Below are 26,869 nucleotides of genomic sequence, written 5' to 3' on the forward strand. Positions count from 1 at the left end.
CCTCGGGGCCTATTGCCTCACCGCCGCCTTTCCCAAGGCACACGCTGTCAGCTTTCACCCGTGTGGATCTGACTAGTTCTTTGAAGATCCTGAAGAGCCTGAAGTCTAGTTATCCAACTGATCCCTGTGCGGCAAGATTGCTTGCAGCAGTAGCGGCGATTATCAACCCTGAGGTTAATGCTATTATCAACACCTCCCGTGGTAAGGCCAGGGTACCACGGGAGTGGAAACAGGCAAAAGTTTTTCCCCAATTAAAAGAAGCCTACTCTCGACCGTTTGATCCCAGGGAACTACCGTCCTATTTCCTTCCTTCCCAGCCTGGCCAAAGTCTGCGAGAAGGTGGTCACCAGACAACTTAATGAGTTTGTTGAAAAATCTGACACTCTGCATCCAGTTCAGTCTGGGTTTCGCACCGCCTAAAGCATGGAGACAGTGCTGGTTGAGATCTCTGAATCCATCTGCAATTGTTTAGATGCCGGTGGTAGATCAGTTTCGGTAATGCTCGATCTGTCAGCAGCGTTTGACACGGTCCCGCATTCCAAGCTTCTCACCCGTCTCACTGAGAATGGTGTCTCTGGTGTGGCCTTGGGCTGGTTGAGGCCCTTCCTGGAGGGGTGGGCTCAACAGGTCTGATTGCCACTGGCTGCCTCTACCCCACAGGTGGTCACAACGGGCGTCCCTCAGGGGTCTTCCCTTAGCCCCCTTCTTTTTAATATTTGTGTTACTCCTTTGGTCTCCTTGACGAGTTGCCGGTTTCTTTTTTCTCTTTTTTCTTTCTTTTATTTTCTGGGAGGGGGGATGCATGGCCGGGACCTGGCAGCCTTGTTATTTAAAACAAATTGGGGGAGGCCCCCCTCCAGAGGTCAATTATGGCGCTGGGGACCCTATCCCATAGAGCCTGGCCAGCCTTCTTGTTTTCATTATTTTTTTGGGGAGGGGGGCTGCATGGCCCCCCTCTCCAGGCCAATTATGGCCCATGGACCATATTTCCTAGGGCCTGCCTTGCTTTTTTGTTATTTTTAAAATTAATTTTACCTGGAAGGGGCCGCGTGGTCACCATCACCCGAGCCAATTATGGCCCCGGGGACCCCTTTTTTTTAATATAAATTTTATGAGAGGGAGGCCCAGTGGCCCCCCTCCTGGGCCACTCCAGGTTCCGGGGACCTCTTCCCCTGGGGCTCTTTGTGTTGGGGACCGTGGGGGAGCTCTAACACCCCCACGGTCCCTCTGGCTCCCCCCTCCTGCGGGAGCCGGCATTGATTTTGGGCAAGGGGAGCTGCTGACGTGCAGCTCCCCTTGTCCAAAAGCAATACTGCTTTGGTTCATGGAAGCAAGAGCAGGTTTCCTGCTCTCGCTTCAATGAAGCAAAGCAGTGTTTGCAATGGCAGGGCGGGAGTTGTGCTTCTGCCCTGTGAAAGCAAACAGCAGTTAGGGGTAGGCACCATGGAACATTGCAGGAGCCGGCCCTGGGTTGTAGAGGTACCCAGGGCCATCAAGGACTCGAAGAGGGGGGCCACACAGGGAGCGGTGCAGGGGAACCACGCAGCGCCCCTCCCTTCATTTTCAGAGCCCCGGGGAGGTGGTGGTCCACGGGGCCGGGGCTCCATAATGGACCACCGATTTTGATTAATTAGTGCCCCGGGGAGGTGGTGGTCCGCAGGGCAGTGTGGGGGAGCAGGAGCTCTCCCACACTTATTTACAGTTATTTTAGCCCCATGGAGGGGGTGTTCTCCAGGGCTGCGGGGAGCATGTGCTCCCCCAAGCATAATCACATAAAGCTCCAGGGATGTGGTGGTCCCTAGGGCTGCGTGGGGACCACGTACTCCCCGCTAATTAATTTCTGCATTGCCTCAGGACCTGGCCCACCAGGGGGCTCATTAAAATGAAGAACAGGAGCGAGTGCTTCATTTTTTAATTTTCATTTTATCGTTTGGATTCGCACAACAAGCGCAAATTCTGCAGGTTTTTTTTTTAATGCTTTTATTTGGCCCTGGGGGACCCCCCTGAGCAGGTCTAAGGGGTCAGGGTGTTTCTAACCTGCCCCCTTTTTTGTTTTTCACCTTTTCTTCACCTTTTGTCTTGTGACTCCTCCTTGGTGCTCATATATTGAAAGTTTTCTTTCTTTAATTTCCCAGGAACTACTGAACAGATTTACACCATTTAAACAAAAGGTTGCTTTCTGGACCAAGACCTACCTTTTTGCAAAATGATGGTGTAATTCCGTTCAGCAGTTCAGGCTGTAGCCTGTTACAATTTTTCCAATGGAGATGAACATGGAGAAAACATGTTTTGGGACCCCCTCTTTTCTCGACCCCCACTTGATGAATCACACCAAAACATTTGGGACCGGAGGTGACCGGAGTGCCCCATTAGTTTTGAAAATTTCACAAAGATTTGTCAAATGGCGCCCTGAGTGATGTCACTGATCATGTCAGGAGTGATGTAGTATGTGACGTCATCAGCAGTGCATTGCGGACGCGCGAGTTATAGTTAGCTGAACTAACTATAACGGGGGAATTTCAATGGTTTTGCCTGAATGAAATGTCCAGCTAACTATAACATGTGTGAAACGGATGTATGTCTTTACTACGCATGCTTTTACAATGCATGCCTTTACCACGCAACTTTTACAACGCAAGTCCATACAACGACTTGCGTTGGGGGGTGCTGGATAGTGAATAGTTTAATTTACTATACCAACTCCAGTCCCCGTGGATAGTAGGAAGGTTTTGGATAGTAAATTAAACCATTCCCTATCCTACAGCGCCCCTCAGCGCAAGTCGTCGTAACGGCTTGTGTTGTAAAAGTTGCATGGTAAAGGTAGTGAGTGGTAAAAGTTGCGTTGTAAACGCCGTTACCCGTGTGAAACCTATGTTTTTTCCAGTGAATATTTAAGGTTTTCTAAATGGCTGAAACCTATGGTTTTTTCAGTGAATTTCTAAGGTTTTTTAAATGCTAATTCCTAACTATAACGTGGCTGAAACCTATGGTTTTTTCAGTGAATTTGAAAGGTTTTCTAAATGATAATTTTAAAATGTATTCATTATTATATTTCTTTCTTTTTATAGTAATTTCCTACATTTTTATTATAAATATTTATTTTATTTTTGAAGTTACATTTCATTTTTTAATGTAAAAAAATAACAAAAGTAAATTCAAAAAGAATGCACTGCTAGTGAAACTGCCTGGGTGAATTTATAAGTGTTCGTTAGGGGCAGATTCACAATCCCCTTGTTCCTCTTTTACACCGCCATTGCATCTCTTTTCTGATGCAGCAGTGGTGCAAAAGATGCGCCATGGTATGTGGTATTTAGAATGCGACGTATCTGGGAGGAGCGTCACATTGTAAAACCCTGTACCAGAAGGAGATATTCCTACATGGGGGGCGGGTGGGTGTTCCGGCACAGGAACACCTCCTAAAAGTGGCTGAGTGAAATCTACAAGATTTCACTTTGTCACTTTTGGGCTGCACTAGCTTGAAGCAGGTGTAAGGATTGACACAGCATTCTGAGCATAGGACCCCCAGAGCATTGCTGGAGATGCGTTGCACTTGCAACATAACTCAAACAAAGCACCACCTTTACAGCACAGATACATCACATATCTGTGCCGTTTTTGTCCCAGAGTGCACCGCATTGTAAAAACGGCACATCCATGGTGGTGGTGTCACATGCACAATAAATGGCATATTCCTGGGGATATGCCAGTTATTGTATATGTGCCCATTAGTGTTTTAATGTAGTGAATGGATTACTACATACCGATGAATGAGTCACTACAAAACTAAAACAGCAGTGACAGAGTGTTTGGTGGAAGTGTAAGAATACAAACTGGGGAATTGAAGGTATAAAAGACAAATCTGCAAGTACACAGAAGACTGCATGCTTAGTCTTTAGGGGTTTGAAGCCGTCTATGGCATAAGGCCTATTTTAATGCATGAGTACTTAGGTAGTGAGTGGATGATTACAGTTCTGCAAGGAAAGAGCTTGATTGAATTCATAATAGCCTCAGTTTTACCACAGTAAATAGATAAACACATACTGCTGAATGGCTCACTACAACATTGAAACAGTAGTGTGAGAGTGTTTTGTGAAAGTGTAAAGATAGAGACTGGGGAATTGTAGGTATAAAAGACAAGTTTGCCGGTGTATAGAACACTGCATGCATAGTCTATAGGTGTTTGAAGCAGTCCATGCCCTAAGGCACACTTTCCACCATGAGTACTTGGGTACTGGCTAAATGATTACAATTCTGCAAGGAGAGTGTGTGGCTGAATGTATAGCAGCTTTACTTTGACAACAGTGTATAGATAAGCATATACTGCTGTATGGTTCACTAAAATACTGAAACAGAAGTGTAGGAGTGTTTGGTGAAAGTATAACGATACACACTGGGTAATTGAAAATTTGCAGCTGTATACAACAGTGAATGCATAGTCTATAATGATTTGAAGCGGGGGATGGAGGGGCGTTCCGGTGCAGGAACACCTCCTAAATGTGGCTGAGTGAAATATACAAGATTTCCCTTTGTCACTTTTGAACTCAATGTGCATCAAAACCCTGCACTTGCTTGAAGCAGGTGAAAAGATTGACTCAGAATTGTGAGCATAGAGCCCCTGAGCATTGCTAGAAATAAGTTGCACTTGCATCACATATATGAACCGTTTTTGCCCCATAGTGCACCACATTCTAAATATGCCACATCCATAGTGATGATGTCACAGTGCACAATAACTGGCATACCCCTGGGGATATGGCAGTTATTGTACATCTATCCATTAGTGTTTTTATATAGTGAATTAATTAGTACACACTGATCAATGAGTCACTACAAAACTTTAACAGGAGTGACAGAGTGTTTGCTGGAAGTGTAAGGATAGAGACTGGGGAATTGAACATATAAAAGGCAAGTTTGCAGGTGCATAGAAGACTGCAAGCATAGTCTATACGAGTTTAAAACAGTCCATGGCCTAAGGCCTACTTTGCTCCATGACTACTTAGATACTGACTGGATGATTACAGTTGTCCAAGGAGAGTGTCGAGCTGAATGTATAACTGATTCCCTTTTAAAACAGTGAATAGATAAACAGATACTGCGGTATGGCTCACTACAATACTAAAATAGCAGTAGCATAATGTTTGGAGGAAGTGTAAAGATAAAGACTGGGCAATTGAAAGTTTAAAAGCCAAGTTTGCAGGTGCATAGAAAAAGTCATTTATTATTTATTAATCTTCCCAAAGCCCGAAGCACCAGCACGCCTTTCCGAGGGTAAGTTTATGATTTACAAATGCTAGCATTTTATAAATTAAGAAGCATAATAATAACAAATATTAATCCTTATTTTGCCTTCTAATAACAAATTTTTTTTATGTCTTCTATTTACATGTTTTAATCATGAAAATGCAAAGAACACATTTTACTGAGTAACACTTTTTAAACTCTCCAACGTATGTAGATAATAGTACCTTATACGTGTTACGATCGAAATTGAAACTTTAAAGCTTCATAGTTTGTAACTTTTCCGAACACGTGCAAAAGAAAAACAGTTAAAATGTGAGCACGTGTAAACTGCAAAACGTGCCATCTAAATAGGCGGACCTACAGCTTAATTCTGTAGACTGCTACATAACCAAAAACTATATAAACCACACCTACTGTGCAATTAGTTTCGTTTTCGAGAGTTATTTCTGAGTCGCCAATCTGTGTTGCAGGTTCGGTTTTCTAACATCTGAATCTCTTTTTGCGTCAACAAACATATTCCACAGTTGTAAGTTGTTTCAATATCGCATAGGCATAGAACTTAGTTATAATTTGTGGCTATTTATCAATATTTAAACATTTATATGTAGAAAAAAAAATGTATTGCATGTTTTTCGCTTTTTCTCTGTAACATCAGCAGCTTGTTTTTAGAAACAGATAGATTATAACAAACATTGCTCCTTTTCTGGCTCCTTTCACCTTATATATAGTGAGTTTTTATATGATAATATTGACACTGTACTTAGCTTGATAGGTGTTGGTGACCCGTTGACGCAAACCCTAAACAATTACAATCAACGTCCCCATCTTCCACTTTTATTGTTATATATATTGTGTTTTCCCCTAAAGATTGCATACTGTTAATATGTATATTATAACATTAAGTGTCTTGGTGATCTTAGTGGACTTCACGATCCGTCATCACAAAGAGTAACAATAAGTAAGTAACGATACCGGCTTGCGGTTTCAGTCTATTTTGCCCTTGTGATCATGTGCTGTGAGTATATATACATATTATTATTCTCACCGTCATGATCTCAGATGAGTTTATGACTAGTCACCATGAAGATAAAACTTTTTCACCTCCCAGGGAAAAGAAGTACAGTAAATAATTACCGCTTGAAAGTATTTCATTCTAGATGTTCTGTTAAATACACAACTTTATTTTCCTTTTCTTTTTACAGTAACAATGGTATCAATCGTTATATTATAATAAATTGTCCTATTGCTACAGAAGAGGAATGGGGGATTTTTCAGCACCATCTATAATATAACTTTCAAATATTAAAAGGTACTTGATCAGATATTTTTTTCAAGAAACATACTTTACGAAACTACTTTTCAAAAAAATATAGCTATCATGCATACTTTGTTACTTTAAATATTTAATAAACCCTACATTTCTGAATGTTATTTTCTAATTTCTATTCTTATTTGCGGTTCCTATTCACCTTCTCCCTAAAGAATATATAGGACCTGTACTTTATATTATAACAGTACCATCCTATATATTCTTTAGTGAGTATGTGATTTATTAGCGGAACAGTCTGCAACCTCTAAGCACTATGACAGAACGTTCCTGAATTGTACAGAATACATATTTGAAAAATAATAATGCATGCATTTCTATGTAATATGAAATCATTTGTATTTAACTGTTTTTTACTTGTTCTCTTGATCTGAGATAATGTAGTGTGTGTAGTAGCAATTCTATTTTACTTTATCTAAAAGTAACTGATACCCTCTTACATCATCAACAAAAAAGAAGTATATAGGCACGCTTAACTGATATTTTATGAAATTCCATTTTTAATTGTCACCCCTTTCATATATACAGCGACAGTTTCTAAATAAAGTTTATTTGTATTAGCTCAATAAAAACTGTTTCAAACCTAGACTGATTTTTTTGCTGCACAACCACACCTCCCCACCAGGAAAGTAAACGCCACATTATAAGTAAATAGTACTACTAAGAAGTTTGTCACCTACAAACTTGATAAAAAACTGCGCAAGACACTATAATTTTTCCGCAGTGATTTATACGCCACACAGCAATTATATAAATGGCCCTTGAAACATACAAAAAAAACTGTTTCCCTCATAATCCCTCTCCACTACCTTATGGGCACTGTACAGAGTTAAAAGTGTTTCGAACCTGCCCTCTACTACTTTCTTTCCCCATACTCCTTTGGAAAATGCATCACAATATCATTGACAACAGTGAACCATTCCCACCTAATAAGGAGCAAACTTGTGCTCGGAACACTTTAGCCAATAAAATGTCCATGTTGTTCCACAGACGAGCAAGGAATGACTGCCAAAACTTCTACTTTTAATACTTCACAGCCAATGAACATTAAGCTTTGTAAAGTCCCGCTTGGAGCAGATTACACTAATACTCCCCGAACAGGAAGGAATTTCTTACAAAAATGTTCAACTGACTTCTTCTACGACTATCGGTTCCTATGAAAAAAATATTTATAAATCTCCAGCACAGTAACTATTTCAATTACCAACATAATGTGGTGAACTTCTAACCTCTGTACTCACGCAAGTGATCCATGAACTGTTACTATGGTAACAAGCAGAAAGGTACTGGCTGTACAAAAAAACGTTATATTTACCCTGGATCCTCTACAAGACAGAAAGGAAAGCAAAGTACCAGATTTACAACCCCCTTGCACAGTTTTTTTTATTAAAAAGAGGCCCCGGGGGGAGGGAGGAGGTCCCCAAAACTCCGGGGGGCCATGATCCCCCCGCATACATATACATACATATATACATACATATAGTTAAAGACCCGGGGGTAGCCATCCCCGTGTAGGGGGACCCTCTTTTTTTTTTGCCCAAAACGCGTACCCTGCGTTTAATAAAAAAATTAATTTGCGTGACGTCATGTACGGTGCGAACGTTTCTAATTGTTCAAAAACATATATTTATGTATTTAATGTACACATTAAGGGAAGGCATTATCTGGGTTAATCATGAAAATAGTTTTTAAAAACTTTAAATAAGCATATATTACTTTTAAAAGCCATTACGGAAATCGCGGCCGTACGTCGTAAGAGCAAAAATGGTTTGAAGAGTTATACATTTTATAAAACAATATAGTACTGTACGCTAAAGGAGAAAAGTCAGCACAATTATTAACCCCTCTCCCAACATTTAAAAGCCCCTTTGGGAGGTGGTAAATTAATCGAGACTGAATACGTTAGTACAGCCTACTGTGCTTACGCTACCAGTAAAACACAACAACAGTACAAGGCCCAGATTTCCATTATAGTGATTTCCTAGTTGCAGGTCTAGTTGTCAGATCGACACACACACTCCCTCATGGCTGGTATACAACCACACCACACCCATTCAGCGCTTTCGTCACTACACATGTGACCCTATGTATAAAAAAGATGAAGCGCACATGTTGTACGCCATTTTAGAGTTGTTCCCAAAGTACCGAACAAGGGGCCTACTACTACATGCGTGGCTTCTTTGGTCACTGAGTTAGGGGTGCCCAAAGCACTGACCGGGTGAAGAACCTGCAATGATGATGATGTGAGCAGGAGTATGTCGTTAGCCATAGAGATATCAAGACTCGGCACCATATATGAGACTTCTTTGTTGGAGATCAGAACAACATCATGAAAATGGTGTCTTTTCCACAAAAAGTGAGGCTTGAGTACCCATCAGAAGGAGTCAAAGGGTTGTAGCAGACTAGATACAAAAACGCGACTTAGTATTTCAGACGAATGCACTTCAATATAGTGTATAAATTTACATGTAAACATTTTTTTCCCAATAGCAGGAACGTTTTTATAATCGCTGAAATGTCCGGAATATTACCAATACAAACAGTTCGTAGAAATGTGAGAAGGAACGTGTATAAAAGCGAGATGTTATCTAACTCCAAATTAATATAGTAACAATTACCAATCATAACATCTTTCTTTTAATATCTTTTAGATGTAGACCTTCAGGATGGATTATGTAGCAAGGACGATCGCAATGGCACAAGGTGAGCAAAGAGGCTTGTTTCCGGAAGAACGACAAGTTATCTGTGAAAGGAGAAAATGTGTAGTATGCAGCAGGCACGCAAAACACACATTGTGCTTCCTGGGCCCACACACAGTCGCACCCGAGTACTTCACAGGTCTTTTAAGGACATTTTGCTTGTTAATGAGGCTTTGTGTGTCCCCCCGCTTACAGCCCCTGCAACTCCACTCTTCTTTTTTGCTTGAAGTTAGGCCCCCCTCGATTTTTTTTTCTAGCCCCCCATATTTTTGACTGTGGTTGCGCCTCTGGCTTCAGGCACCCCCCATCGTATGTGCCTCTCCCACAATTTAATGTCCTTTTTTCTCTCTTTCTCTTTCTTACTCTTACATCGTTTCTCTTTCTTTATTTCAGTTTTGGACACTGCCATCTCCAGTCTGCTGTATAAAATCTTATCTAAGTTGAAGTGGTGAACTCTCTTGGTTACACTGAAGGCTTCTTCGACACGTGGAGCACCCTATTTCAATCACGCCAATGGCACTAGGTCAGCAAAGAATTTTGTTTCCGAAACAACAAAAAAACATTTGTGAAAGGAGAGAGTGGGTAGTGTACAGCAGCTTGACTGTGTAGAAATGCATAATTACCTTCGAGCAGTGACAACAGATAGGTTACAACAGTCTGAAAAACAGATCTACATGCTTATTGCGCCACTTTTGTGTCACTTTTAACATGGGAAAAGTGGAGCAAGGAGCTTGTAAATCTGTGTCTGACTTTTAAAAAAAATCTCAACTCCAGACTATGCAAGATAGTTTTAAGGTTGTTTTCTCTCTCTTTCTCTCACTCTCTGTGACATCATTTCTCTTTCTCTTTTAAACTGATAGACACTGCTGTCTACTTTGACATGTAGAAGCAGAGTTGAATTGAAGTTGTGAACTCTGGTGGCCGCAGTGTTTATACAAGGTAAGCACAGCAGCCTAGATATACAATGCCTCTATTGCAATGCATTAGAAATAAATCGGCGTATTTACAATCCTTTTGTGCCACTTTTGTGTTGGTAACGCAGAAGCAGGTCTATAACAGAAGTGAAATGTACTAGGCACACTGCACACGTAAAATCGTAGTGTTACCTTCACTTGTAATGCTTCACCTTATTCAGTCACATCTACATACCTTTAAACTCTTTTTTTCTTTTTTGTTTTGCAGATTACCTACCCAACGTCTTTTGGAGTCCACATCACAATTTGTTTTTAATACTGTTTTATTAAAGTTATTTTTCTAGTTGTTTCTTATGTTATCTTTAAGTTACCTTTACAGTTATTGTTGTTTTATTAAAAGTTAATAAAAAAAACTATATACTTGCTTTTTTTGGGGGGGTGGTGACGCTCCACAACAAAAATAATATTTATAATTTGAAGTACTATAGTAAGATGTTTGACAGTAGGGTTGAAAAGTACTGGCTGTACAATAAGTAATATTTTATCTGGATGGACTACAACATAGAAAGGAAATAAAAGTAAAACAAAACAATGTGTACCACATTTACAAACCTCTTGCGACATTTTTGTGTGCAAACCTACCCCCCTACAAAATTAACTGTGTGGGCCTCAATGATGCCCCTCAAACCACAAAAACGATCACCCTCTGGAGATTGCTATATTGTGTAAAGGAGGCTGCGTGGCCCACTGCCTGATGCCCTGGAGTCCGCCACACTCAGACCCGGTTCCTGCAGTGTCCTGGGGAGAAATAGCCATTACAACGTGGTCATAACAACACGTGACCGTCACCACAAATTCATTAGCACGCATATGGCTTTATCACGCATGCTTTTACAACTAGTATACATTTACCACGCATGATAAAGGCATAAGCACAGTAATGGCTTTGTGGTGACGGTCATGCGTTATAAGGGCTGTGCCTTACGTGCTTCAAATTCGTTTTTAGGTATGCGTGTAACCAGGTCTGATAAGATCGGAGGTCAAGGACAAACACCGTGATGTCTGTGGCTGGAAATCTCATGGATCACAAAGAAGATAGGCGGGGGGTTAATTGAAAGTAGCAGGTATAATAAAAATAACGGAGGAAAACTACTAAAAATGCGGAGGACGGAGTATGTAATTAACATTTGGCGCCTCGGCAATACGTTTCAAATAAATATAGATAAAATATGATTATTAATATATTACGAAAGTATAGCAGCGGATGAGGCACACGACCCGGCAGAAGAAAGCGGCTAATTTAATACCTGCAATTAGGACAGGTTTGCTTGGCAAACTTGAAGAAAAACAAAGAATCGTGGGCTTGGAAACGAGGCTGCGCATGCGTAGAGAGTACAACTGGTGCAGAAAAAAAACGGAAAGTTTTACATACTATCATAGAAATATAGCTATTTTTTTGACCAGTAAAGTTAGTTCTGAAAATAACGGTTTTTTATGAGCCCCAAAGCCCCCATGGTCCTAGCCTGCTTCCCGCGTCCTTCTGGAGCCGGCATTGCTTTTCGTCATCCCGGGCACTTCAGAAGGCGGCACTGTAGGCACCCCGGGACACTGCAGAAGCCGGCCCTAAAAGGTGGTGTTCTCCAGGGCCATCAAAGGCTCCTGGAAGGGGACCGCGTGGCCCCCCTCCCAACATTCAAAAGCCCCGAGAGGTGGTAGTTCCCTGTTGCATGGATGGTCCGCCCCCGGGACATGTGTGGGGGCTTGAAACCCCCCCACACAGTTTTTTTAAATAAAAAGAGGCCCCAGGGACTGGCGAATCCCTGGGGCTAACATTCTATATTTATTACAAAAGTGTGGAACGCCTGACATCATCTTGATGTAATCAAAACTGTAATACATAGAGTCTTAAGAGGGTCTTATTTGCATCAAAATTATGGTAAGTGCTCTAAAAAACTAAAATGGGGACATCATTTCTGAGTTTTCAAATAGCGACAAAGCACTTTTAAATTCTTTATCTTTATGTTTTTTTATCCAGTTGACCACTTGATTAAATGTCGTACTTAGGGGAGAGGATGTGTTTTTACTTCCAGAGCTGCAGACTTTGCAACTGGGAAACCAGGCTAGAGTTTCTGATTCAGCTCGACATTCTGTGATTCTGGTCAAATCACTTAATCTCCCCATGTCTAAAACCAAAATGGATTTGTTCTTGTGTGATTGAAACCAATGCTCATTTAAAGCACTCCAATACCTGACAAGTCTGCACTATATAAAACACAAAAGCACAACAAATAAATAGTGTATATTTGTGCTACATTTGGGCTCTTTTGTCTCTGGTGGCCATCTTGGGAGATTTATGTGTTATGAAGTTTCCTAATTTCCTTATTTACTGCAGTCTCCTCAGTAGGAAATGCTTTCAGTTTTTTACTTTGATTCCATCAAGAAGGTATTCAGATATGTCACACATTTGCCATAAATTCTGAATGTTAGCACTCTAGTTGCTCATTAGATCACTGTAGTAAAGCTACTGCTCACCAGGGAAGTCTGCTGTTGGTATTCAAAGTGCATGTTTCAGTCTGCATGTCAGAATTTTTCAATCCGGCCCCAGCAATACCATTGCCATCCCCAATGGCTACAAGATCCAGAGAAAGAACAAGCCCACTGCCCAGGAAGAGGGCTCGCCATCGCACTCAAGACCCCCCTCCGACTCTCCACATCCAGCACAAATTACCCCCACTCTAACAAAGAAAACCTCCACTTCTAGATCCAGACCAGCCCCAGGACCAGCCGACTGGACTATGGCAACGCCCTCTACGCCGGAACCACCGCCAAGCTCCAGAAGAGACTCCAGCGGATCCAGAACACCTCAGCCAGACTCATCCTCGACATCCCACGACACAGCCACATCTCCGGACATCTGAGAGACCTGCATTGGCTCCCCGTCAACAAAAGAATCACCTTCCGTCTCCTCACCCACGCACACAAAGCCCTACACGATCAAGGCCCGAGCTACCTCAACAACCGCATCAACTTCTACGCTCCCAAACGCCACCTCCGATCAGCCAGTCACGCCCTCGCCGCCGTCCCCCGCATCCGAAGAACGACAACAGGAGGAAGGTCCTTCTCCTACCTGGCCGCCAAGACCTGGAACTCCCTCCCGACCGACCTGCGCCTGACCCAAGACCACCTCTCCTTCAGGAAGAAGCTCAAGACCTGGCTGTTCGAGCAGTAGCAGCACCCCCCCCCAAGCGCCTTGAGACCCTCCGGGTAAGTAGTGCGCTCTATAAATGTCTTTGATTGATTGATTGATTGACCACACTACACTGCACCCTCATCTATGGACCACTGGGACCCCGCACCCAGTCCGCAGCTACCATTGCTGAACTCCCCACTCCCCACGCCATCACCTCCATGGACTATATCCTACTCACGGACCTGATTTTCCACCTCGAAAACCACAACACCCAGATTCCACCACTCTCCTTGACAACCTTGAATACCTTGGACTGAAGCAGCTGGTCAACACGCCCATGCACAAGGCTGGACACACCCTCGACCCAATCTTCGCAGGCGGGACCAACATCTGCTTCAGCCACACCACCCAGCCCCTCTGGATGGACCACCATGGCATTCATTTCACCTTCAACACCACAACCGCACCCAACCCCACCCCGAGCCCGCCACAAAAGAACTTGAGCAAGGTCACAGAGGAACGCCTCAACAGCACCCTTCTCCAAGACCCCCCAAGCACCACAACCGACACCAACTCCGCAGCCAAGGAATTTCACCGAGTGGATGCACACTGCAAACTAACTCATCTAAAAAAGCACACCACGAACGAATATCTATCCATTAATAATTCCAAAAGGTGAGAGCAAAATGCTTAGAAAGCAAATGCGCGCCATAACGAAGTATCTTAAAATGTTTATTGATGTTTGTGAGAAAATAAATTGCCGGTACTTTTAACATGAACACCATCCTACAACAAGTAAAGAGGTTTAGAAGCTGTGCAGCTGTCCCTATAATTTCTGGACACTTCTACACTTGCCAGAGGTTGCCTCCGGTGAGGCAGGCATATAGCACGACATTTGATAACCCGATGACTATGCCATGACGCTTGAGGAGGGGCGGAGAAAAAGATACACCGCAACATCAATACCAAAGCGTCTATGAGGGTTCTCAAATATAACCAATGGTTATTGTAGATACCAGTGTCCATTCCCATTTCTGATTGCTATAGTACCTATGCAGGGGAACTGAATGGACTTTAATTCCTCTTCCCTCTTATTTGTGATGAATGACTTGAAGCAGCGCATAGCTGCGGGAACATAACACCTTTGCTAATAACTTTGCTAGCATTTAGGTGTCTATTTTGGAGAATTGAGTTTTGAAGGCTGGAGAACAATAATGGTCTCAGTTTCACTGGAAGTGACATAGATGAAATCTTGGCAGCACAGCCCTTACTACAAAATGCAGATTTCACACAAGCCATTGCTCAGACTGACGAATGGGACACACTAACCAACAAAAAAAGAGAACAGATCCGAACTGCTATCCATGGTATTATGATGACAGAATACTTGAGAACGAAGACAGCACCCAGGGGCCTATGGGCATCCAATGCACCTAGAATTTTTCTCCACAACCTAGCGTTTTGTCGAGATTGGTCTCCCATATCTTGGAAGTGCACTTTAGACTATTTAGTTCTTATAATAAAGACAGCCAAAAGATTATCAGAGGCACTATTAGTGGAGATTCTTACCTGTGAAAATCAATTGAAAAATAATATCAACCCTCAAGTCTACAAGAAACGACTAGATGAGATCACGAAAGAAATGAATGCAAGAGTTCCTGATGCAAAACAAATTAAAGAAACTAGCAAAGGATCTAAAAAAGTTTAGTCAAGAACGGATGCATCCCTACTCAAAAGAAGACTACACAGTGACAGACAATGCCTCAGATGCAGATTCGACAGGTTGGTCTTCTGATGGCTCAGAAAGTAATTCTGATCAATCAATGTCAAGAAGGGGACACAACAATTCCAAATTCCGAGGTCCACAACGTGGAAATAGAGGAAACAGATGGCAAAGACCACCATTCCTCCTGGGGAATCCAATGCCCTTTTTTCAGTCGTTTATATGCCTCCTTTCGGTGGATGGATGAACCCCTACAACTCGGGACCGGACCAGCAGCCACAAATGGGAAACCAAATGCTACCCACCCCCAACCACCCACACCAACCACAGCAGCTTTTTTTAGGAAGAGGCCAAAACCAACCCAGAGGCAGAAAGAAAAACTTAACATGGCAGGACCACTCACCCAATGTTCAAACACGGAGCTTGTCATCAGCACAGACAGACCTGAACAAGAAGAGTCACTAATTGTAAATCTCACAGATACAATTCTGACTAAGGAACAAACGACCATCTTAAATAAAGGCTTGGGCTTTGTCCCTACCCCCCCTTTAGATCCATTCAAACTCAAATGCGAGCTGTCTGAATTTTGCAGAACATTGAAATTAAAACCCTTTTTTGATGGATCACCAAGTCAACCCAAGGATGGAGACACAACATTGAGAAGAAAATCAAAATTTTTACCTCCAACCAATGCTGTTCCAATTGAAATACTGGAATTCGAACAGGCAATTCTCAAAGGGATTGATAATTTGGATAATAAGAAAAAAACTTTCCAAAATCTTAACAACAAAGAGAGACGAGCCCTTGAAGAGCTAAAAGATAATGACAACATAATCATAAAACCAGCAGACAAGGGGGCGGGGTGGTTATCCTTACAAAAGAAGGTTACAACCAGCAATGTCTTACATTACTGTCTGATGAGAATTTTTACATGAAACTTGATTCTGACCCTACAGAAAGACTTGTGAACACTATTGCCATAATGACACACGAGGCGGAAGTAAATGGATGGATTTCCAAGAAAGAAGCTGACTTTCTAACACCGAGAGTACCAAAAGTCCCATTCTTTTACTCACTACCCAAGACGCATAAAAATAAGTCCCCCCCACCTGGACGCCCGATAGTTTCGGGTATAGGTTCTCTTCTGGAGCCTCTCTCCAAGTTTGTGGATGAGTATCTTAAACCCTTGGTTCAAAAAAACCCCACTTACTTAAAGGACACTCGTGACCTCTTGATACAGATTGCAGAGAAAGAATTCGACCCTAAGACAATGATCCTAGTGGGATTAGATGACGACTCGTTATACACGAGCCTACCACAGGATGACACAATGCAGATGCTTGAAGATCTACTGTTCCTAGAAGAATGGTCACGCCAGACACCCTGCCACTTCATCCTTGAATACTGTCGACTAGCTTTAAAGGAGAATTACTTTGAATACAACGGTCAACTCTTTTTACAATGCCATGGTACATCCATGGGCAGCGCCTTCGCTCCATCGGTGACAGGATTGTACGTGAGCCAATTCGAGCAAAAATTTGTTCTTAACACTGACAATCCATACGTTTCCAGGATATTATACTGGAAACGTTATATTGATGATATTTTACTAAATTGGGACACTCACAAAAATCTGACCACGTTTATAGAGTGGTTAAATGGGAGAGATCGCTGGCTGAAGTTCACTTTCACTGCAAGCCATGAAAGCATTGACTTTCTAGACCTTACAATCTTCCATGAAAATGGAAAACTAGAAACAAAGACCTATACAAAACCAACGGCTAAGAACAGCATCTTGTCATACCTGAGTTATCATCCTCGACCACTCAAGGACAATTTACCATACAGCCAGTTCCTTCGACATAAACGGAACTGTAGCAAAGATAGTGACTATAAACAACAAGCAACAGCCTTGAGCAAAAAACTACGAGCAAGAGACTACACGCCTATGGCTATCTCCAAGTGCAAGAAACAAGCAAAAAATCAGCCTTGTGAGTGTCTTTTACAGATCCATCAAAAAGAACCTATAAAAGATCTTGTAACATGTATCACTACCTACTGCCCGGCAACCTATGAGGTCCAAAAACTAATAAGGAAGAACTGGCAGATAGTTACATCAGGCAAGTTCGATTGGCCTAAACCAAGATTCGCAAACAGGAGAACAAAGAATCTCAGAGACGTGTTAGTTCACACACGTCCCAGAAAAAGACCAACGACAACTACCATTAGAAATATCAATATGACCCCCGTGACAGGTCACTTCCCATGTGGCACTTGTGGAATCTGCAAATTCACGAACACCACCAAAACACTACAACTTACTCAGGACTTGGTCTGGACCCAAAGACAGCACACAAATTGCAATTCCACCCATGTGGTGTATCTTGTGACCTGTCCCTGCCAACAGAAATACGTAGGCATGACCTGTAGAAAGGTTAAGATACGTATAGGAGAGCACAGGAGTAATGTGAGACTAAAGAAAAGCACAACAGAACTTTGTACACATTTTGTGGAGGCAGGTCATACATGTGACGACCTAAGATGGTCAATTTTGGAGATGCTGCATGACAAAAACAACAACGCAGAACAGATCCTTTTCGAAAAGGAACAAAGATGGGTTAATCGTCTCAAGACCCATATATCAGGGATGAATGACAATATACCATGGCACCAGTTTTATTAATCTGTCTCTAGAATATTACACATACTGAAAACCCTATAACTAATGTTTAGATCATCCAACTAGGTTAAGTATGTTCTAACCAGTAGCTTGGCAGGATTCTTACGAGCTGTTTTCTGTTAAGAATCCTTTTTCAACAGAGGTTTCACTGTGAAGCACGTTCAGATAGCATATCCTTGGTCCATTTTCAACAGAATTTATCATAACAACGCACATCAACATAGGTCTATACCTGAACATATGTTAACTAATATCTTTGTGTCTTTCCAACAACGTCACCACATCAAGGGTCCTGAATACTACTTACATATATGCAATTTTACCCGGGGCTTACATGTGACTGACAACGTGAACTTCTAAATCTGAACTCATTACCGATGTAAAAGAAAACACTGCTTGCCCTTTAAGAATCGCCATCTTCAAAGGAATGTTTACAACTCCTGTGAATCCCTCATTTATTTTTATATCAGAACTTAAAGCGGAGGAAACAGGCAAATCCCCGTAACCAGGGGCAGAGTCAGCACTAGGAGCTAATGTTCTCCAACACGTGGGTAAGAATGGCGTTGGGTCTCTCTCGTAATCGCCTGTGTTTAACGTGAGTATAAGCACAATGGGGCTCAAATAGTTAGCGCATTGTTTGTTTTCACTATTCCAGCATGAACCACTCTTTGCGACTTTTTGCTACCTGATGTGGAGAGATTAACTGACAACGAAGGTATTTACGAGGCAGTATTGCTGAATTCTTGTTGTTAGATAACTTTCCGTTTTCTAACGTATTTGACAAAAAGCTCATATCTACGTTTTTTCTACAATACCAATCTTTATTAATGCAATAGCCAGCTACACAATACTTCACACACTTAATAGTCGTTTTTATGCGAATACCGCTAGATATTACATTCCAAGTTAGTGTCACTCACAGCGATGATACAATGTAACTATCACATTAGTCTTTGCGATATATCCTTTGAAGACTTAATGCCAATAGTAATGTCCAATCCGGGTGAACACATTACATGCTATATATATATACATCGCTGTGCCATGCTGAATTACAGTGAACCAACCTATTTAACCACTCTCCTCCTTCTACCTCTAGTTTCCCTACAGTGCTCACAGTGCTAAGCAGATTCCATAGAATTAGATATATGTGAGTCTAGATGTACATTTATACCTTGTTTTTATGCGCGCTATATGCCATCAGAATTGCTACATTGAGCAATGCTTTGTTTATTTTTTTGCGCTTCTGCGGTGTACTGCTTATGACCTCACATATTGCATCACTCATGACATGATTAGAAACATCACTGATGACATCTCAAATTACATCACTAATGACATCACTGATGACATCACCCAGTGACTTTGAGTGCTTTAAAAAAGTTTATGAGTGTTAAATATATATACCCAGATGGGCCCAGGAGTGTTTTTATGGATGATTCACTGGGTGCGTGACTGACTGTATAAGTGAGTGATTTGGTGTCTCAGTGAATATATGAGTGAGTGAATGGTTGTGAGAATCTCTGTATCAGTCTGTCAGTTGGTGTCTGAGTGATTACAGGTGTGTGTGAGTGGGTATGTGAGTGGCTCCATTGGTGAATGATTGGTTGTCAGAGAAACTATATGATTGTCTGAGTGTCTGTGTGACAAAAAAAAATGTATTATCGTTTTTTTTGTGGGGGGAGCGCCTCGGTACGCGCACCGGGAAGCGGTCCGGGGAGCGTAATACAGGGAAAATAGAATGAAAGAATGTTCTAATAATGTATGTATATTGATTGTTCTTTTTGTTGTATTTTTTTTTTTTTTTTTAAGTACCAACATGTAGGTACCAATGCAGAGTCTAAAAATAAAAATACACCGTTTCCTTTGTAGATATCTTGCATGTTGTTACAGAAGTTATTGTGGTATATGGAATTCATAGCATAGTATGTGAGGAAAGCAGAAAGAATATGGAGGCAGGAGATGAAAAAGAGATGTTAAATACACATTGGAGATAAAATAGTGGGAGAAAGTAAGTAACTATGAGCAAACTTACTATGTTACACAAAAAAGTTACACAGTATATTTAAAGTCTGACTTTACATTATAATCAATTTGGTACTAGTTTAAAAAATACATATAAAATGAATAATGTCTCAAACAATTTTTAAATTATTAAATATAAATTTATTTCTCAGATTCGTTTTCAAAATTTAAAAGAACTTCTAATATTTGATTGTCAGAAATGTCCTCATTTTCAATCAGGAAATCTACTGATTCTACACATTAAAGAAGTTCATAGTCCCGTGATTCATCAAAGAATTCTGAGTCATTGGGTTCAATATCTGTATCCTTGTTGCTTTCCAGAACAATTTCGATGGTATTTTTTTGCTCTCCTTTCATTTTTGTGCTGTAATTTGAATTTAAAAAAATATATCAGTAGAGATAGGGCACTGTTGGGTTTAAGTTCAGACAGGTAGTTTGGTTTTTTTAACAGTGATTTTATCTTTGGGCAGTGTATTGTATCAGAGTGGAAGTAAAAATATAAAAAAGTGTATGTGATAAAGCCTAAGTAAATTCATAATTATACAAGACAAGCCTAACTCCATCTATAACTATAACAGAGAAGTCTATCTTATTCTATAACTATTACAGAGGGATAGTATATAACTATCAGAAAATGTTTTCCTAATTAACTTAAAGTGCACAACATACTTCAGTTTTTAAAATAACATCTTACCTTTCAAAATGAAGTTTAAGTTGTCAGTTGAAATGCACTTGAAATGTATTTCAGGAAGAAGTAGTCAAAATGGCTGTGTTTCTCTCTCTTTCTTTATATATATTCAGGTACATAACCAATCAAATATCATGAAATATTAGAAGATAATGAAAGTAGCATTTTAATTGGTTGTCAATTCTAACACTTCATAAGTGTTTTTGTTAGGCAATTTACCTCAGGATATTTAGTCAGGCCTACAGCATAATTTTCTCAATGGAATTCCATCAAATTTGGGTAAATGGTAGGGACTGCTACGTAGTAGGGCCTATTCTATATTTGATGAAAGTGTCTCTAGTGGTTTTTCTGTAAATTACTTTCCCACCTTTTTTTAGCGAGCGCTCACCGGTGCGCGCCCCGGTACGCGAACCGGCAGCGTTACGGGAGTCCTCCATTTTGTGTATCGGTAGAATTGAGACACAAGATGGAGGACAAACAATGTTCGGAATGGGTAGAAGGGGGCACGGTAGACACTTTGTTACCCTCTAGGTTTTCTGAGGGGGGCTTAGGGCGCTGATATATGCAAAAAAAAAAAAACGCGTGGGAAGCGCCCGGTACGCGCACCGGTGAGCGAACCGGGGAGCGTACTTTGGTGAAAAAAAAAAGTTAGAAAAAGATAAACGTTTTGAATGATCAGAGGTAGGGAAGAATTGAAAAGAACTATTGGGTTCTGTGGCTAGTTAAGGTACTTACAAGTAGGTTCCAATGCACAGTTTTAAATTCAGGAGGAATATTCTATTCCCCTCATCGGAGAAGTGCACACCATCTCCTCTGTAGATGTCTTGCATGTTGTAACGCAAGTTATTGTTGTATATTAAACCCATTGTAAATTCTCTCATGTAAGCAGAAACAGATTTATTCACATGTTTCCGTGCTTTCTCAAATTGTGGAAAAAATTGGTTGGACCACTTCCATTTCTGTCATTGGCATATATTGGAATATACCAAGGCAGTTTGGGGAAAAAGTGTCATCAATTGATGAAAGGTGTCCTTTAAAAGCATTTCCAGACCAACCCCAGTCATAGTCCCAAAATCAATTCCACCACAGTGCACTATTAAGAGGTTAGGGTTTGGCAGATGCATAAAAAAATTATATTACAAACATATAAAATATATTTTTCATTTAAAAGAATAATACATTTAACAGTTTTTGATATTTGCTATAAAAAAACATTGAAATTCACTGAAAAAACCATAGGTTATAGACCATATATAGTTAGGAATTAGCATTTACAAAACCTTGAAAATTCACTGAAAAAACCATAGGTTATAGACCATATATAGTTAGGGATTAGCATTTACAAAACCTTATTTTACTCACACAAAACCATTGAAAATCGCATATATAGTTAGTTGCACTAACTATATATCGCGCACCCGCAATCCACTGCTGATGATGTCACATATTACATCATTCATGACATGGTCAGTGACATCACTGATGACATCACTGATGACAACATCCAGTGACTGTATGTTTCTGTAAAGTTAAAATATGTCTTACATATTGAAGAATGAGTGGATGTATAAATGTCTGGATGAAGGATTTAGTAGGTGCATGACTGATTGTATGAGGGAGTGATTAAATGTGTCTCACTGAGTGCATGGGTTAGTGATTAAACTGTATTAATTTGTGTATCATTATATCTGTTGTTCTGTAAACTGCTGCATGTGTTGATCAGTAGCTATATAAATAACTATATGGGTTATTGATTGGTTGCTCAAGTATTTGTATGGGAGACTGAGTATGTGTGTGGGTGGCTGGGAGGTGTGTGACTCTGTGCATAGATGTGTAAGCAGTTGATTCACTAGGTGTATGAGTTCAAGAGTGCATGTGGAAACAGCTATATGGGCGGTTGACTGTGTGCATGAGTGTATTGGTGAGTGAATGGATATCTCAGTGCTACATGTCAAAGTAAGTACATATGTAAAACACAGTACATGTGAGAGTTAACATATATAAATAACTGTGCATAACAGCCAGTGAATGTGTGAGTGGCTGTATGGATCATTGTGAACATGTATCAAGGATTGTATAAGAGAGTAAATATGTATTAGAATATGTTTCAATAAGTAAGGTGTGTATAACTGTATAGTTGAGGAATTGGAGGTGTGTTTGATTCTTTGCATGACTGTCTAGGTGTATGAGTAACTCCATGGATGAGTGACAGTCTGTGAGTGTCTGTTTTCACTGAGTGTATCTAAGGATATATCAGAGTCTGTAGAGGTTCATCGTATTAACACATGAATGATGTCATCTGTGATGTTGTCAGTGATGTCATTTGAGTTGTCATCAGTGATGTCATTTGAGATGTCATCAGTGATGTCATTTGAGTTGTCATCAGTGATGTCATCAGTGATGTCACTGACCATGTCATGAATGATGTAATATGTGACATCATCAGCAGTGGATTGCGGGTGCGCGATATATAGTTAGCGCATCTAACTATATATGGAATTTCAATGGTTTTATGCGAGTAAAATAAGGTTTTGTAAATGCAAATCCCTAACTATATATGGCCTAAAACCAATGGTTTTTTCATTGAATTTTCAAGGTTTTGTAAATGCAAATTCCTAACTATATATCGACTATAACCTATGGTTTTTTCAGTGAATTTCAATGTTTTTTTAATAGCAAATATGAAAAGCTTTAAAATGTCAAGTACGTGATAGATAAAAACATTTTCGTATTTATGCACGCTGATGTGCTTTGAACGCTGCACCCCCCCTCCCCTCTTTTCTCTTAGTAGTACTCTCTCTTTGCAGATAGTGAACGGTAGTTAACGCAGACCTTTACCCCCGTTGTAATCCGTCGTACCTGCTTGTCTCTCCATTTGATTGATTGTTATCCAAGCATTTACTGTTTTACAATTGATTCTCTTTGGTTCATTCTCTATTTACAAACAAGCACAAAGTCGCAATACTCTGTTTAGTCTTTGCAGATAGTGAAAAATCGTGTAAAAAAATAAAAGTAATCGAGCAAAATCAGTAGGCCACTAATTGGATCTCTTTTTGACCTCGCTAAAATAGAAATATTAGGAACAACCCTTCATGAGAAATACGAAAATAGTGAGATGAACTTAGCTCCACACCATGAGGGCTGCAAGACAGCTCGACTCCGTCACCCACCCCGCCCAAAATAACGACAAACCCTATGCAAATATTAAAAATATAGACAACACACCAGCAAAGAAACAGGGTAAAACATTTTATTAAATAACTATTTACATAACTATTTTATACTTTTTATTGCCCGATCCGGCTAGCTCAATCGATCGAGCATGAAACTCATGCACTCTGATAGCAAGCGTTGCTACTGATGCTATGCAGACCAAAACTGGTTTTCAGTTTGTACATTTTTCTAGATTTTTCAATCCAAGGTTGGTTGACTTTGTAGAACGATGGCTTCAGATTTTCAACATACGGTGTGGTGGCGCGGACTGGGAGGGGGCGCTTCGCTCCTGCCCCCTCCCCAAGTAAGATTTTCATATGTGAAAGTACGTTAATGGTTTTGGTCCCTGAGTTGCTTCAATGTCACTGCCATTCTCAAATGGCATAAGTTCTGGATGTTGGGTGCCATAGTTCAGAGTTCTGAGCAGCGCTTGTAACACTGTCTGAAGCTTATTTCCACCTACTGCAGCTTCACTATTCTCAAAGTAAATGAGTGTCGTTTGTGGACCTGACTGCATTTGAAAACAATGTGATATGAAACCTTCCTAAACAGCTTGACGGAGGCCCCCGAGGGGCGGTGTGATGGCCATGGACTCGGAGAAGACACTTGGCTCCGACCCCCTCCCCAAGTCTTATAGCACCGGTGTAGCCTGAGATCGCCCCCGACATAGGCGGCCGGCTCTCGGGGTCCGGCGGAACTTTTTGCCTTTTGATGACTCTTCTATTCTGGACCTTGTCCCACAATCCGTTTGACCTGAAGACACGCTGTAGTGGGGCGCCCCTTTACCGTTTCAGTTGCCATTCCGCCCGCTTTTGCTACACTGTGCCTCTTCCGCCATTCAGCTGTTTACCGCCCGCTCTTGCGACTACAGCGTCTCGCTCACCATGTAGTTGAGTTGCTCCCGCTCTTGCGGTGCAGCGATAGGCGGCTGCCACAGGACTCTCAAAATGGCGGCCGGCTCTTCGGTTTTGGGCCTGGTCCACTGAAATGGCCCTGGGACACCTTTGAACTCGGACGCTTCCCTGATAGGGCTTGGGTCCCATTCTCGAAAACGTCCCCTCAGCCGTGAAGATTCTACAAAAGTCTTGGGGGCCCCCGACTCCCGCAGGCTTCTGGTGGGGAGCGGCTGCCATGTCTGCTCGTGAAATGGCCACGACGGAGCTACGAGATGGTAGTGCTCTCATGCTGACGCCAGCTTTAGTCTGAAACATCCAGAAACACTGTAGACTACCAATTCGATCAGTTCCGGTAGCGCCCCAACATGACCCGGAAGAGAAGAACTTGCCCTCCCCTCTTTGACTGATGGTTCTTGTTGCCTGTCCCCTCTGTTGTCATTTAACAGAACTTTTTGGACTGCTGAAAGGGGTTGTGTTCCGAACGCTGGTTGGTGGAGACATTTTGACTATATTCTTGACCTACGTTGTCGCGTAATGCGTTATATGACACGCTGCATTAGCGCACCCGGAAGTGATCCGAGGCGCGGCGCGCAGCGCGTAACGTAAGCATAACAGGTCATGTGACTTGTTAATAAAACTTTTCATTGGTTCATTTTACTTTTGTTATTTTAATGATGAAAAGCTTGGTCATATGACCTAAAAATTACGCTTTTTATTGTTTTCGAACATTATTTTTTTTTAAACATATATTATAATATTCCAGGCTAATGTACTTTCCCGGAAAATTTACAACTGTCCTGCAAGTAAAATATATTCCTTTTTCGAGAAAAAGGGCGTTTCTTCGTTCCATGACGGAGCCGTTGAGTAAAAGAGACTCGGCCTGCTGTCTTAGTCGCCGATACGCCTGATTATCAGATTCGTATCGATCACTTTATGTTGCAGAAATGAAAAACACAACTGCCCTTGACCATTTATCTTTACTGCGTTCCTACATATTATACCTTTTATCCGTCATGTAATTGGACTGCTTTATTTCACTTGCCTTTTACTGATTCGAAAACAGTGACTAAAAGTAAAAACTTTACCAATGTAAATACTACTACCGTGTTTTGTTTTAAAAACCTTTATTGTGAAAATGTCAGTATACAAATACGGGCCTATAACCACGTGGGCCGGCCACGGAGCAAACTGAAATCGTATATGATGAGGAGACATTTACACTGTAGAGGAACGTAACGAGCGGGCCATTAGGTTGGAAGAACTAAGGTGTCTAACAGTTGCGGAATCGGTGGACGTACATTTTGTAATTAAAATAAGACAGGGCCACTTACAATAAAATTTTCTAGATATACATTTGCGGGCAAGGAGTTACGAGTCCCATTTATACCGGCGCCATTTTGGGCGAGGCCGGGCAGGTCCAAGATATAGTCAAAATGTCTCCACCAACCATCGGCCAGACCAGAACCCCTTTCGGCCCTGTATGCTACAAGATGGTGTCTTCCATTCAGAAAATATTGTTGGCAGCATTTTGAAAGGAAACAGAAACAGCCGTTCTCCTAGTGAGTTTCACATTGTTACATTTAGGAAGAATGTTGAAGAGTAGTATGTGGAAAATCTGAAGCCATTTTTCTACAAACTCTCAATCAGCCTTGGATGGAAAAAAAATCCTGAAGAATGTACAAACTGAAAACCAATTTTTGTCTGTATAGCATCAACAGCAACGCTTGAGTCAGCTTTGTGTCAAGCCGCCATTTTCATTCAATCAATAGCGTCCCCCTGCACACATTCAGGGACCTGGTCGTGTCTTCAGATGAAACGGATTGTAGGAAAAGAAGCAGAAAGGAAAAGGAAAAAAGTTCCGCCGGACCTCGGGAGCCGGCCGCCTATGTCATGTGCGACCTTTGGCCACACCAGGGCAATAGTGAAGCTGCAGCAGGTGCAAATAAGCTTCAGACAGTCTTACAAGCACTGCTCAGAACTCTCAACTAAGCCACTCAACATCCAGGACTTGCCATTCGGATCTTGGCGCCTTGTGCTGGTTCCGACCTATTCACACATCGGTCCACTACTGACATCACCTCATAAGCCAACGGGGCACCCCACGCCGACTTTCGGCGCAGCATTGTCGGATGGCCACACCAGTGCGGCAATTTGCTGGACACCACCTCGGTGCCATCCGGATCTCGGCGCGTTCGAGTCACTGTACCGCAAGAGTGACCGCAACTCAGCTGGACACGCCGTCTTTCGGCGCAGCATTGTAGGATGGCCACACC

At 41.5% G+C, this 26,869-nt stretch overlaps 1 pseudogene; it reads left to right on the top strand.

Annotated features, from left to right (window-relative positions):
- The first annotated feature begins 9,261 nt into the window (after positions 1-9,261).
- Positions 9,262-15,559, top strand: LOC147747668 (uncharacterized; annotated as a pseudogene).
- Positions 15,560-26,869: the final 11,310 nt, after the last annotated feature.

This window comes from Lissotriton vulgaris, chromosome 1_1 (assembly GCF_964263255.1).
Source record: "Lissotriton vulgaris chromosome 1_1, aLisVul1.2, whole genome shotgun sequence".
Lineage (NCBI taxonomy): Eukaryota > Metazoa > Chordata > Amphibia > Caudata > Salamandridae > Lissotriton > Lissotriton vulgaris.